Genomic DNA, 10,991 nt, shown 5'->3' with positions numbered 1-10,991 from the left:
AAGCAGGCAGTGGGGGGATTCATGTGAAGTCCGGGGCGGAGTCTTTATGCCCTACTATCTTGAGAGGTGTGAGGTGGCCGGGACACATGGAGAAGGCTGATGCCATGTTTACTTGCCCCTCTTCTGCACGGTGCTGGGCTGGTGGGCTGGGGAGGACTGAAAAAAGAATATAAAGAGCAAAAAGAAGGAAACAAGGACAGGAAGGAGAGCGCAGGAGAAGAGAGGGCGTGGTCACCGTCTTTCCAACCAGAAGCTTTGGCCCATGGGGAGGGTGGGCTGCTGGAGCCGAGGCCAGAGGAGGGAGAGTGGGGCACAGGGGTGTGGTGGCAGTGCTCTCTGCCTGTCAGAAGCTGTTCTGGGCCCTTGTTTTGCTCTTGCTCCAGCAGAGGAGAAACCAGCTTCTCTTGTGGGTCAAAGGGCCTCAGTTCCCCAGGCTCAGGGGCTATGTCTCCGGCTGAGCGGCTGGCTGGTACATGAACACCGCTGAGGCCACACCCACTGTGAGGGCGCACAGGGCTTTTTTATTTTTTTTATTTTTTTTATTTTTATTCTTCTGTACAGTGAGAATACATTTTCATCCATTGTTTTTACTTTCTGCTAATAAGCTAATAGATATAAAACATTCAAGATAGATATCCTATTCAACCAAATCTTTCACTAACAATGGATTTTTAATTTGCTACACTTCTCTCTCTCTCTCTCTCTCTCTCTCTCTCTCTCTCTCTCTCTCTCTCTCTTTCTTTCTCTCTCTCTCTCTGTGTAGGTCAAAAGAAACTAACTTCTGGGAGTAGGTTTTCTCCTTCTGTAAAGTGGACTTGGGGATCACCCTCAGGTTAGACTTGGTGACAAACATCCAAATACCTTTACCTGCTGAGTTATATCACCAGGCCTAAAAGAGTTTTAGAAAGATATATCTTAAGGCACCATCCCAGTAGCTCCAAATGTCTATTTGACAGATACATCTCACATTGATGAGACTCTTATAGCCAGATTTTCTTCAAACTGGGTGTTCATTTTTTTTTAAAAATTTTTATTTTGCAATACAATTAAGTTCTACATACAGGCACAGATTCCCTTGTTCTCCCCCCTCGTGCCCCCCTCACCTTCCCCCCAGCCCGCCCCCCATTCCAATCTCCTCCAGGGCAAAGCCTTCCCCACAGACTGAGATCAACCTGGTGGACTCAGTCCAGGTGGGTCCAGTCCCCTCCTCCCAGGCCGAGCCAAGTGACCCTGCATAGGCCCCAGGTTTCAAACAGCCGACTCATGCAATGAGCACAGGACCCGGTGCCACTGCCTGGATGCCTCCCAAACAGATCAGGCCAATCAACTGTCTCACCCACTCAGAGGGCCTGATCCAGTTGGTGACCCCTCAGCCATTGGTTCATATTTCATGTGTTTCCGTTTGTTTGGCTATTTGTCTCTGTGCTTTATCCGACCTTGGTCTCAACAATTCTCTCTCATATAAACCCTCCTCATTCTCGCTAATTGGACTCCCAGAGATCCACCTGGGGCCTAGTCATGGATCTCTGCATCCAGATCCCTCAGTAGTTGGATGAGGTTTCTAGCACGACAATTAGGGTGTTTGGCCATCCCATCACCAGAGTAGGTCAATTCGGACTGTCTCTCTACCATTGCCAGCAGTCTGTTGTGGGGGTATCTTTGTGGATTTCTGTGGGCCTCTCTAGCACTTTGTTTCTTCCTATTCTCATGTGGTCTTCATTTACCATGGTCTCCTATTCCTTGTTCTTCCTCTCTGTTGTTGATCCAGCTGGGATCTCCCACTCACCCAAGCTCTCTTTCCCTCGACCCTCGCCCTTCACTACCCCCACTCATGTCCAGGCTGTTCATGTAGATCTCATTCCATTTCTCTGTCATTGGGCGATCCCTGTGTCTTTCTTGGGGTCCTGTTTTCCAGGTAGCCTGCCTGGTGATGTGAGTAGCAGTCCAGTCATCCTTGTTCCACATCTAGTATCCTGTTATGAGTGAGTACATACCGGAGAGATGGCTCAGTGGTTAAGAGCACAGGGCTTTGATCACAGTAGGTGTGGCCTCGGTGGGTGTGACCTCAGTGGGTGTGGCCTCAGTGGTGTTCATGCACCTTTCTTTTGCCAACCCTCCCCTTATCTTTGCACTCTGTTTTTTGCCTCATCCTTCACTTTCTCATGGTTCATTTTCTGGAAATATGAGTTCTTTGTTCCCATTATTTTACTGTGTATGAATGCATGTGTATGTGTGTGTGTGTGTGTGTGTGTGTGTGTGTGTGTGTTGTGCATTTGTGTATATTTGTATTTGTATTTTAATATGTGTGTGTGTATGTGTGTGCATGTATATGTGAGAGAGTGTCTGTGTGTGCATGTATGTGCCTGTGTGTATTTGTGCATGTGTATGTGTTAGTTACATGTCTCCTTGTCTTTCATATAAATCAGTAATGGGGTCCCCTTTTGGCTGGTGACAGAAGGTATGCATTCCCATCATGAGTGTGGCTACCTGTGGTCTCTTTGGATGGTGCCCCACTCATGACCATCACTGCCCAGGGGTATCCCAGGCATATTAGAACTGGCAAATGGGGGTCATCTCTCCATCACACTTTTCTTCTCAGAAGCACAGATTAGAAACTTCTTGTTAGCTTTTCAGTTATTCTAGAGAAGAACATCACATGGAAAAAATGGGGAGAGTTATCGCTTCTCCTCATCCTACAGCTTTGAAGGTGATGGCTTGCTTTACAGGTGACAAGCAGTGGGGTTTAAAGGTGGTCACGCAAGCTCACATATTAGAATGGTTTGCTGTACCCAGGCTGCTGTGTTTGGCCAATGGGAACATCTTTTATTTGGGTTCTATGGCTTTTGATCAGCTCCCCAGTCTCTGGAAGCTTCCTCAATTTCTATGAAAACACTCCAGCCGCATCTCCTGCCCAGATACCATCAAAGAAGCATTGCTTAGTGCCAGTGGGAGTGGGGTGGTAGGGTGCTTATGGCTGCTGCCTTGGTCATTGTGTGCAGACTTTTCAGGGATGTGGCTAAACAGCACTCAGATGGCTTAGAGATTAAGACATTGAAAGTTCACACTACTTGTCTGAGTTGAAACGACTGTAGAATCCAGACTTTCTTCAGCTTCCTGTCTCCCTTTTCCTTTTGGGTTGAAATTCCATTTCCCGATCAATACAGTGTAGCTCTGGCTTGCTTTGGGGACAGGGCACAGGCATGTCCACCATGTTGTCCCCCTCCATATCCCTCATCTGATCCCTGAATCAGTTGCTGTTTCCCACTTCTTTTATCCTGACACTGTTCCCTACTAGGGATGTACAGTTATCTTTCTGACACTGTTCCCCACTGGGGACACACAATTATTTCATTGTGGCTGTTCCCCACTAGGGACATACAATTATCTCACTGTGACTGTTCCCCACTAGGGACATACAATTATCTCACTGTGACTGTTCCTCATTAGGGACATACAGTTATCTCTTTGTGACTGTTCCCCACTGGGGACACACAGTTATCTCACTGTGACTGTTCCCCACTAGGGATGTACGGTTATCTTTCTGACACTGTTCCCCACTGGGGACACACAGTTGTCTCACTGTGACTGTCCCCACTAGGGATGTACAGTCAATTGTTCCCCACTAGGGATGTACAGTTTTCTTACTGTGATTTACAATTACTTGAAAGAATCCCTAAGAGATTTAGTCATTAAATTAAACACAGTTATATTCCTTTGAATTTTAAGAATAAATTTTTAATTTTGGTTTATAGGTGCATGAAATATTTACCTGTTTTCCACAGCCAAATCTAACCAACAAGGTTTATTCATAAAATCCATGCTCACTTCTCCCAAAAGGAAGGCATAATTATCTCTTGATTTAGTTTTCCATTGTTTTGTGTTTAGACATTCAAACTTATATTTGTATGCTCTTAAAAAATCTCTCCTTTTGTCTCTCCCTCCTCTTTTCATTCCTCCTTTTCTCCCTCCTGTGTTTTCTGCCCCCTTTTATTTCTGTGTCCTAAGGATCCAATCTAGTGCCTGTGCATCATAAATACGTGATCCACCACCAAGTGGCACCCCAGCCTCTTACCCTCCCCTGACGGGACATGTTTTGTTCTTTTTCTTTTTCTTTTCGTAATGTCTTGGAAAACACTCCATAGAAATATATGGAGACATTACCCTTTTTTCTAGCTGTGCTCCATTCTGTGCTTGTATTATTGTTGAATCAACCACCCCCATTATGAATGTTTTGGCTAAATACAGACACTTCCCATTAAATAGCCTAGTGCATGTGTCTAATGCATGTTATGACATCTTCTTTCCCTCCTCCTCCATTCCTCTTATTTAAAGAAGAGATATTTTTATTTATTTCTTTTTCTTTTTTGTTAATTTTATTTTTGAGGTTATAATATAATTACATATTTTCCTCTTTCCCTTTCCTACCCTCCCCAAGCCCTCCCATATAACCTTCCCACTCTCCTTCAAATTCATGGTCTCTTACTTGATTAATTGTTATTGCATGTATATATCTATATACATTATATATTCTTGAACATAACCTGTTCAGTCCCTATAATATTACATGTATATATGTTTCCAGGGATAACTGTTTGGCACCGGACAAGCAATTGGTATGCTCTTCCCTGGGGAAGACCACCTCTCCCATGTCCAGCTTGTTTGTTGTTTGTTGTTCTGTGTCTGTTGTTTATAGTTCTTTGTGTGGGGTCGAGGCCTCGTGGGCTTTTCCTTGTCCACTTTGGCATGTCCATTGGTGTCATCCTTGTTCAGCTCACATTTGGGTGGTCATGTTGGTGAGACTTTATGGGTGTAGCTTCTGACATCACTAGGAGCCATAATCTCACAGCAAACTCCCTGACCCTCTGGCTTTTAGAATATTCCTGCCCAATTTTTTGCAATGTTTCCTGAGCCTTAGGTGAGGGAGTGTTTTGTAGATGCATCCATTGGGGCCGGGCTCCACAACTCTGCATTTTGATTGGTTGTCATTTCTTTTCTGTATTAGTCTCCATATGTTGCAAAGAGAAGTTTCCTGGATGAGGGGAGAAGACTACACTTATGTATGGATATAAGGATAAATGTTTGTAGATTATTGTTAGGGATTATGTTGTTTTGGTAAATTAGTGGTTGTAGATTAGATTCCCCTCCAATAACCATGATTTCACTAGAACTAAGGAGCTAGGTTTCCAGAACCAGGCATAGTCTCTCTCTTATTGAATGGGTCTTAAGTCTAATTAGAGAGCTGTTGGTTACTGTTGGGAGCATGAAGGTCCTTGTACCCACAGATCTCCAGGGAAACCAGGAATATTAATCATGCAGGGGTATTTCCTCAAAGGAGGAAATGCCTGTTCTTCCATCCAGAAGGCTGAGAATTAAAGGTGATTAACAGCTGGGTGATCTGTGTTATTTGTTGGACCAAGCCATATTAAGCTTCCACAGCCAGGACTAGAGGTGGCTAGTAGTCTAAATGACCCTTACGTCATCTGTTTAGCCAGGGGCTCCCCCAAGCTCCCATAACCAGGATATTTTTTCTTCCTTCCTTCCCTCCTTCCTTCCCTCCTTCCTTCCTTTCTTTTTTTTATTTTTATTTTTTGAGACAAGGTTTCTCTGTGTAGTTCTGGTGCCTGTCCTGGATCTCACTCTGTAGACCAGGCTGGCCTCAAACTCACAGAAATCTGCTTGGCTCTGCCTCCCGAGTGCTGGGATTAAAGGTGTGCGCCACGACCGCCCAGCAATAACCAGGATCTAATAGCTCAAATGACCTCTGTGCTGTCTGTATGACCAAGACCATGCCAGATCCTTCCCTAGGCCCTTAAGCTAATACAGATATCCTACCTCTGAAACCATCTGCTTGGAAGAAATGACAAGCATTTTGAGCTGAGTTCCAATGTAATTATGCTTCCTTGGGCTCTGGGGATTGTATTACACCAGGAAACTTTCCCCCAAATTATACTGTGTTTAAATATGCTGGCAATGAACCTCCTGGGTTCAGACTCTCTAGAAGTTTGATCCAGCTTGAGGAAGTCAGGCTAAACCACGTTTTCACTCTTACCTCTTTGGGATTCATTTCCCTGACTGCCATGACACATGCAGGGCCCCTTCTCAGGTTACCTCCAAGGTATGCAGGCCACATCAGCACCTTTAGGGTTATCGAGTAGTGTATGTGGTAGGCATCATAGCTAGGTAGGACTGTGGTTATCTCCCTCCTTTGGAAGCTTGTATGGTATCTTCTCCTCACATCACACTCTGTATTAGGGCTCGCTAAGGAGCAGACCTGATAGAATGAACCAATACATGTGGGGTTTATTAGAGTGGCTTATAGGCCGTGGTCTGAGTGATCCTCCACTGGCTGTCTCCTAATAGAAAGAACACTGATCCAGTAGTTGTTCAGTCCATGAGACTGGATGTCTCAGCAGTTCTAATCTGCTGCTGGAATCTCACAGAGGTCACAGAGAGCTGCCAGTTTTCACTCCACGATGGAATCCCCCAAGAAATAGTTTCTAACTCTAGTGAAGGACTGGCTCAGAAATAATAGAAGAATTTGCCAGTGAGGGTGAGGGCAAGCAGACAGGCAGCACAAGCTTCCTTTTTTCATGTTCTTTTTGTGGGCTGCCACATATTTTTAATTATGTGCACTTGTATGTGTATGTGCGTGAATATGTGCACATTAGTGCAGGTGCTCTCAGGGACTAGAGGAGTTGGATCCCCCGGAGCTAGAGTTACAGGTAGTTGTGAGCCACCCAACATGGGTGCTGGTAACAGAACTCAGGTCTTCTGCAAGGGAAGTATGTGCTCTTAACTGCTGAGACCTCTTTCCAGCCCCTCTCCGCCTTTTTTGAGGTGCTGGGCTTGATCCCAGAGCCTACCACCTGCTAGATACACTCTTTATGGCTGAGCTCCATCCTACCCTATAATAGGTTTCCAAAGACACAGTTTGTGGATCCAGGAGTCACTGCATGTGTACCCTCTTGAAGCATTGCCACATTCCCCTACCCCTCCAATGGCTTTAATAGTCATGTGGTAAAATAAAAGATTCTGCCATTTCTATTGCACTTACTAGCTCTGGGCTCTCAACAAACACAATGTCGTCCTCATAAACTGAAATTGTTTTTCATTTTTTATTTTTATTGAGATGTAATATTTGTCCATCTTTATGGTGCACATTTGGTAATTCAATACATCTTCAAATGAGTAATAAGCAAATCAGGGTAATGAGTATTTTCTTCTCCTAAAATATTCATCATGTTTATGTGGAGGAGTGTTCATAATAAGCCGTTGATTCACCTGGAATACAGCCCTTCTCCCACCCCTGGAGGCAGATGGACACATCACTGTCTCCTGTATTAACCCATTAGGCAGGTTAAATAAATCCATCAGGTGGAGCTCCAGCATCCTCTAGAGAGGCCAACAAGTTCTTCTACCTTCACTGTGAATCCATGAACACACACACACACACGCACACACACACACACGCACACACACACACACACACACACAGACACACGCACACATGCACATTGTGTGTGTCTTGTAGTTTAATCTATCATCATTGCTTATATTAAAAAACATACTTATTATTGTATTGATTTTAGATTCACACAAATGTTTCCAAGGCAGCACTGAGTATGTGTCGGCTCTTTGCAGCATCCTGTGTTAATACAGTGTTACCTGTCAGCCTAGGACAACAACCCTGGCGTCTGATTATTAGCTACGCTTGCTTTGTTAGGATTTCCCTGGTATTGCTGTGTGTGCATACACATGGCCTGTGGAGATTAGAGGACAGCCTTGAGTATTAGTTGTCCCTCAGATACCCTCCTCTACCTTGTTTTAGTGAGACAGAGTCTCTTATTGGCCTTGAGTTTGCCAAGGAGATTGACTGGCCAGTGAGCCCCAGGGATCCAGCTGTGCCTGCCTCCCAGTGCTGGATCCCTATGTACAGTTGTGTGCTACCACCTCTGTCTTTTTAAAAGATGTTCTGGGGACCAAGCTTGGGTCCTCATCCTTGGGAGGCAAGCATTTCACTGACTTGAGCTCCCAGCTCCTAGTTAATGTTAATCTGTATGGTGTTTAACTTTCTCCTCTTTTGGCAAGTGAGAGTTTGGCCCATCTTAAGGAACTGGCCAGCTCCTTATCATTAGATGGAATCCCAGTGACCTTCAATGGGCAGGTGTTCTATTTTGAGCAAAAAAATGTTCTCTAACTCACACCCGAAAAGGGTCACTTCCTAAGTTCTTTGAGGTGATGCTGGCACTCTGAGATGTTACCCAAATGCTGGGGTGCTCAAGGCTATTAAAGTATTACTTATTTTAGGTATTTTTCATGAACAGAGATAGGAAATATACATTTTAGGAAAAAATGTGAGTTCCTATTGAAAATAGCAATTCAAAAAAATAATCCCAGGGCTTAAACTCAATTGCTCTGATTTTCTGTTTCTTTCCCTTTTGTACTAAAGATCCTGGTTCCTGGCAGCAGAGTTGCCCTGTTCCTACTGTGTCTATAATTATGTTACCACCTGTTCCTACTATGTGCTGCAATGATGTCACCATTATATACTGAAGCAATTGGATGGAGATGAGCCAGGTCTTGCTGTGGAGATGACAACCCAAGACAGTATTTGTGGCCACAATGGTTCATCTTTCCTTCCCTCTGTGTCCACTGGGATTGGCCGTGTCCCTGTTCATTTTTGACCTTACACAAAGGCAAGGCATGTAGCACCCCATTTCTGAGGCTGGTGGGTTATCATAGCAGAGAGAAAATAGCCTTGGTGTCCTGGACCAGCTTTCCTACTTCTTACAGCATCGATTCCTGTGTTATCCAGTTTTCTACCCCTGTCACAGAGTGCCCAAGATAACCAACTGAAAAGGAGGAAAGGTTTATTTTGACTTACAGTTTTAGAATTTTTAGTCCATGGGTACCCAGCAGAGATTTGAGTCTATGGGAGGCAGCACACCGTAGTGGGAGGAGAGAGAGAGAGAGAGAGAGAGAGAGAGAGAGAGAGAGAGAGAGAGAGAGAGAGAGAGACAGAGAGACAGAGAGACAGAAGAAGAGAGAGACTGAGGGGCTGGAGATGGTTAAGCCATTAAGAGTATTTGCTGCTCTTCCAGAGAACCAGAATTTGGTCCCAAGAACCTGCATCAGGTGGCTCACAACCACCTGTAACTTCAGCTCCAGGACATCTGACACTTCCTTTCTGACCTCTGTGGGCACCTGCACTCACATGGATATATACATACACAACCCTCCCTCCCCACCACCAACACACCCATATACCACACACACCACACACATATACCACAATAAATCTTTTTTTTTTTTAAAAAAGAGAGGAAGGAGCCAAGGTGCTTCCCCAATGACCCAACTCCTTTTAGTTAGTTACTATCCTTAAAGGCTCCATGTCCCAGTGGTGCAGTGTGCTGGAAACTAAGCCCTTTACACATAGCCTGGGGGCATTCCTCATGCAGGGTACAGCACTTTTTCTGCATGGTCCATCCTTAGTTCATGAGGGTGGGATCTTCCAGACTTCCGGAACTCTGCAGATCTTGCAGCTGATGCTGCTGTCAGTGGGTCAGGAATGTAAGATCCTTCTCTAGGGCGGGGTGTGTGTGTGTGTGTGTGTGTGTGTGTGTGTGTGTGTGTGTGTGAGTAACCGAGTAAGCCACCCAACCATCACCATTATTACTAAAAACAAAACTGCAAAGTTAGGTTTCTCTCCGGCCACATCATGCCACACTGAAGTCAGGGCGGACAGCTGCACCTCAGAATTTCTCTATGTCGGCAGGTTTTCTCTGGGTGCTGGGGCCACCAGCTCGTCCTCTGTCAAGGTTTTCTTTCAGGTTGTTTTTAATTTTTAGGGATAGCCGCTTCTCTTTTTCATGTTTGTATTATGTAGTTCCTAATTCACAATGTTCGGCTAGGGTCAGCCACCCCCCCCCCCCCCACCAGCTGGCTCTGACCCTTCCTCTTCTCCCTTTGGCCCTATTGCAAATGCTTGCCTTGTTTCTCTTTACCTTTTGAAAGTGTTTTCTTGGAAATACATGTAAAGATTCACACTCCCTTAGTGCCCAGACTCTGTGCCCCAGCGTGGAGGACGTGTTAGCCTCTTATGGCTGCTATAAATGGCCATGCACTGTGCTATGTAGATCAGAACTCTATTTCCACAAAATTCTGGAGGCTAGGACTCCAAAGTCAACTTAACAGATCAGTATTCTCTCTCAAAGGCCAGGGAAGACTCCTTCCTTCCCCTTCCGGGTTTCTGGCCAACGCTTGGCATTCATTGGCTTATGCCTCCATCATCATACTACCCTTTCTCTGGGTGCCTTTGTCCTAAAATCTACCTTTCCCCATGAGAACACCATAGGGTTAGGGTCCCCCTACTTGACTATGACCTCATATTAACTTTTCTTAAACCTCCAAGGAGCCTGTATTAGAGTTCTCTAGAGGAACAGAACCAACAGGATGAATATGTTCACACATGTATAAAATAATTTATTAAGCCAGTTTATGTTAGAATAGTAATAACAGCTGTCTCACACTGGTGAGGCTGGGAACCAGTAGTGGCTCAGTCCATGGGCTGGGTGCTGCCATAGCTCCAATATGGTGCTTAAAACCTACAAGGTTCTAGAGAGCCGCTGATACTGAGTCCAATGTGGAAGCCTGGAAACACTAGCTCTGAGATCAGCAGAGGAATTGCCATCATCAGCCACAAGTTAGTCAACTCCCGTGGCAAGAGGGAAGAAGGCCTAACGAGCAAAAGACAATTGGTCTTCCTTCCACCATGGCCCTTTTATCTGGGCTGCTACCAGAAGGGGCCACCCACACCCAGGGTGGCTTTCCCATGTTAATTAAAGCAGTCAGGACAATTCTTCAGTTGAGGCTTCCTAGGTAAGACCATGGGCTGCATCCCAGTACTGTGCAGGCAAAAACAACGGCTAAAGGGACTGTCTGTTCTGGTCTCATCTAGAGCTGCCTGGGTTAGCAGACCCTCTGTGCATTGC

At 45.2% G+C, this 10,991-nt stretch overlaps 1 long non-coding RNA gene across 1 annotated transcript; it reads left to right on the top strand.

Annotated features, from left to right (window-relative positions):
* Positions 1 to 2,634: 2,634 nt before the first annotated feature.
* On the top strand, positions 2,635 to 8,755 carry LOC131899067 (uncharacterized). Its single transcript, XR_009376053.1, has 2 exons — positions 2,635 to 2,707; positions 8,450 to 8,755. It is a non-coding gene; the product is annotated as an uncharacterized LOC131899067 (long non-coding RNA).
* The last annotated feature ends 2,236 nt before the right edge of the window (positions 8,756 to 10,991 follow it).

This window comes from Peromyscus eremicus, chromosome 1 (assembly GCF_949786415.1).
Source record: "Peromyscus eremicus chromosome 1, PerEre_H2_v1, whole genome shotgun sequence".
Taxonomy (NCBI): domain Eukaryota; kingdom Metazoa; phylum Chordata; class Mammalia; order Rodentia; family Cricetidae; genus Peromyscus; species Peromyscus eremicus.
The sequence above is the reverse complement of the archived record's forward strand: the minus strand, read 5'-3'. Positions and strand labels throughout refer to the sequence as shown.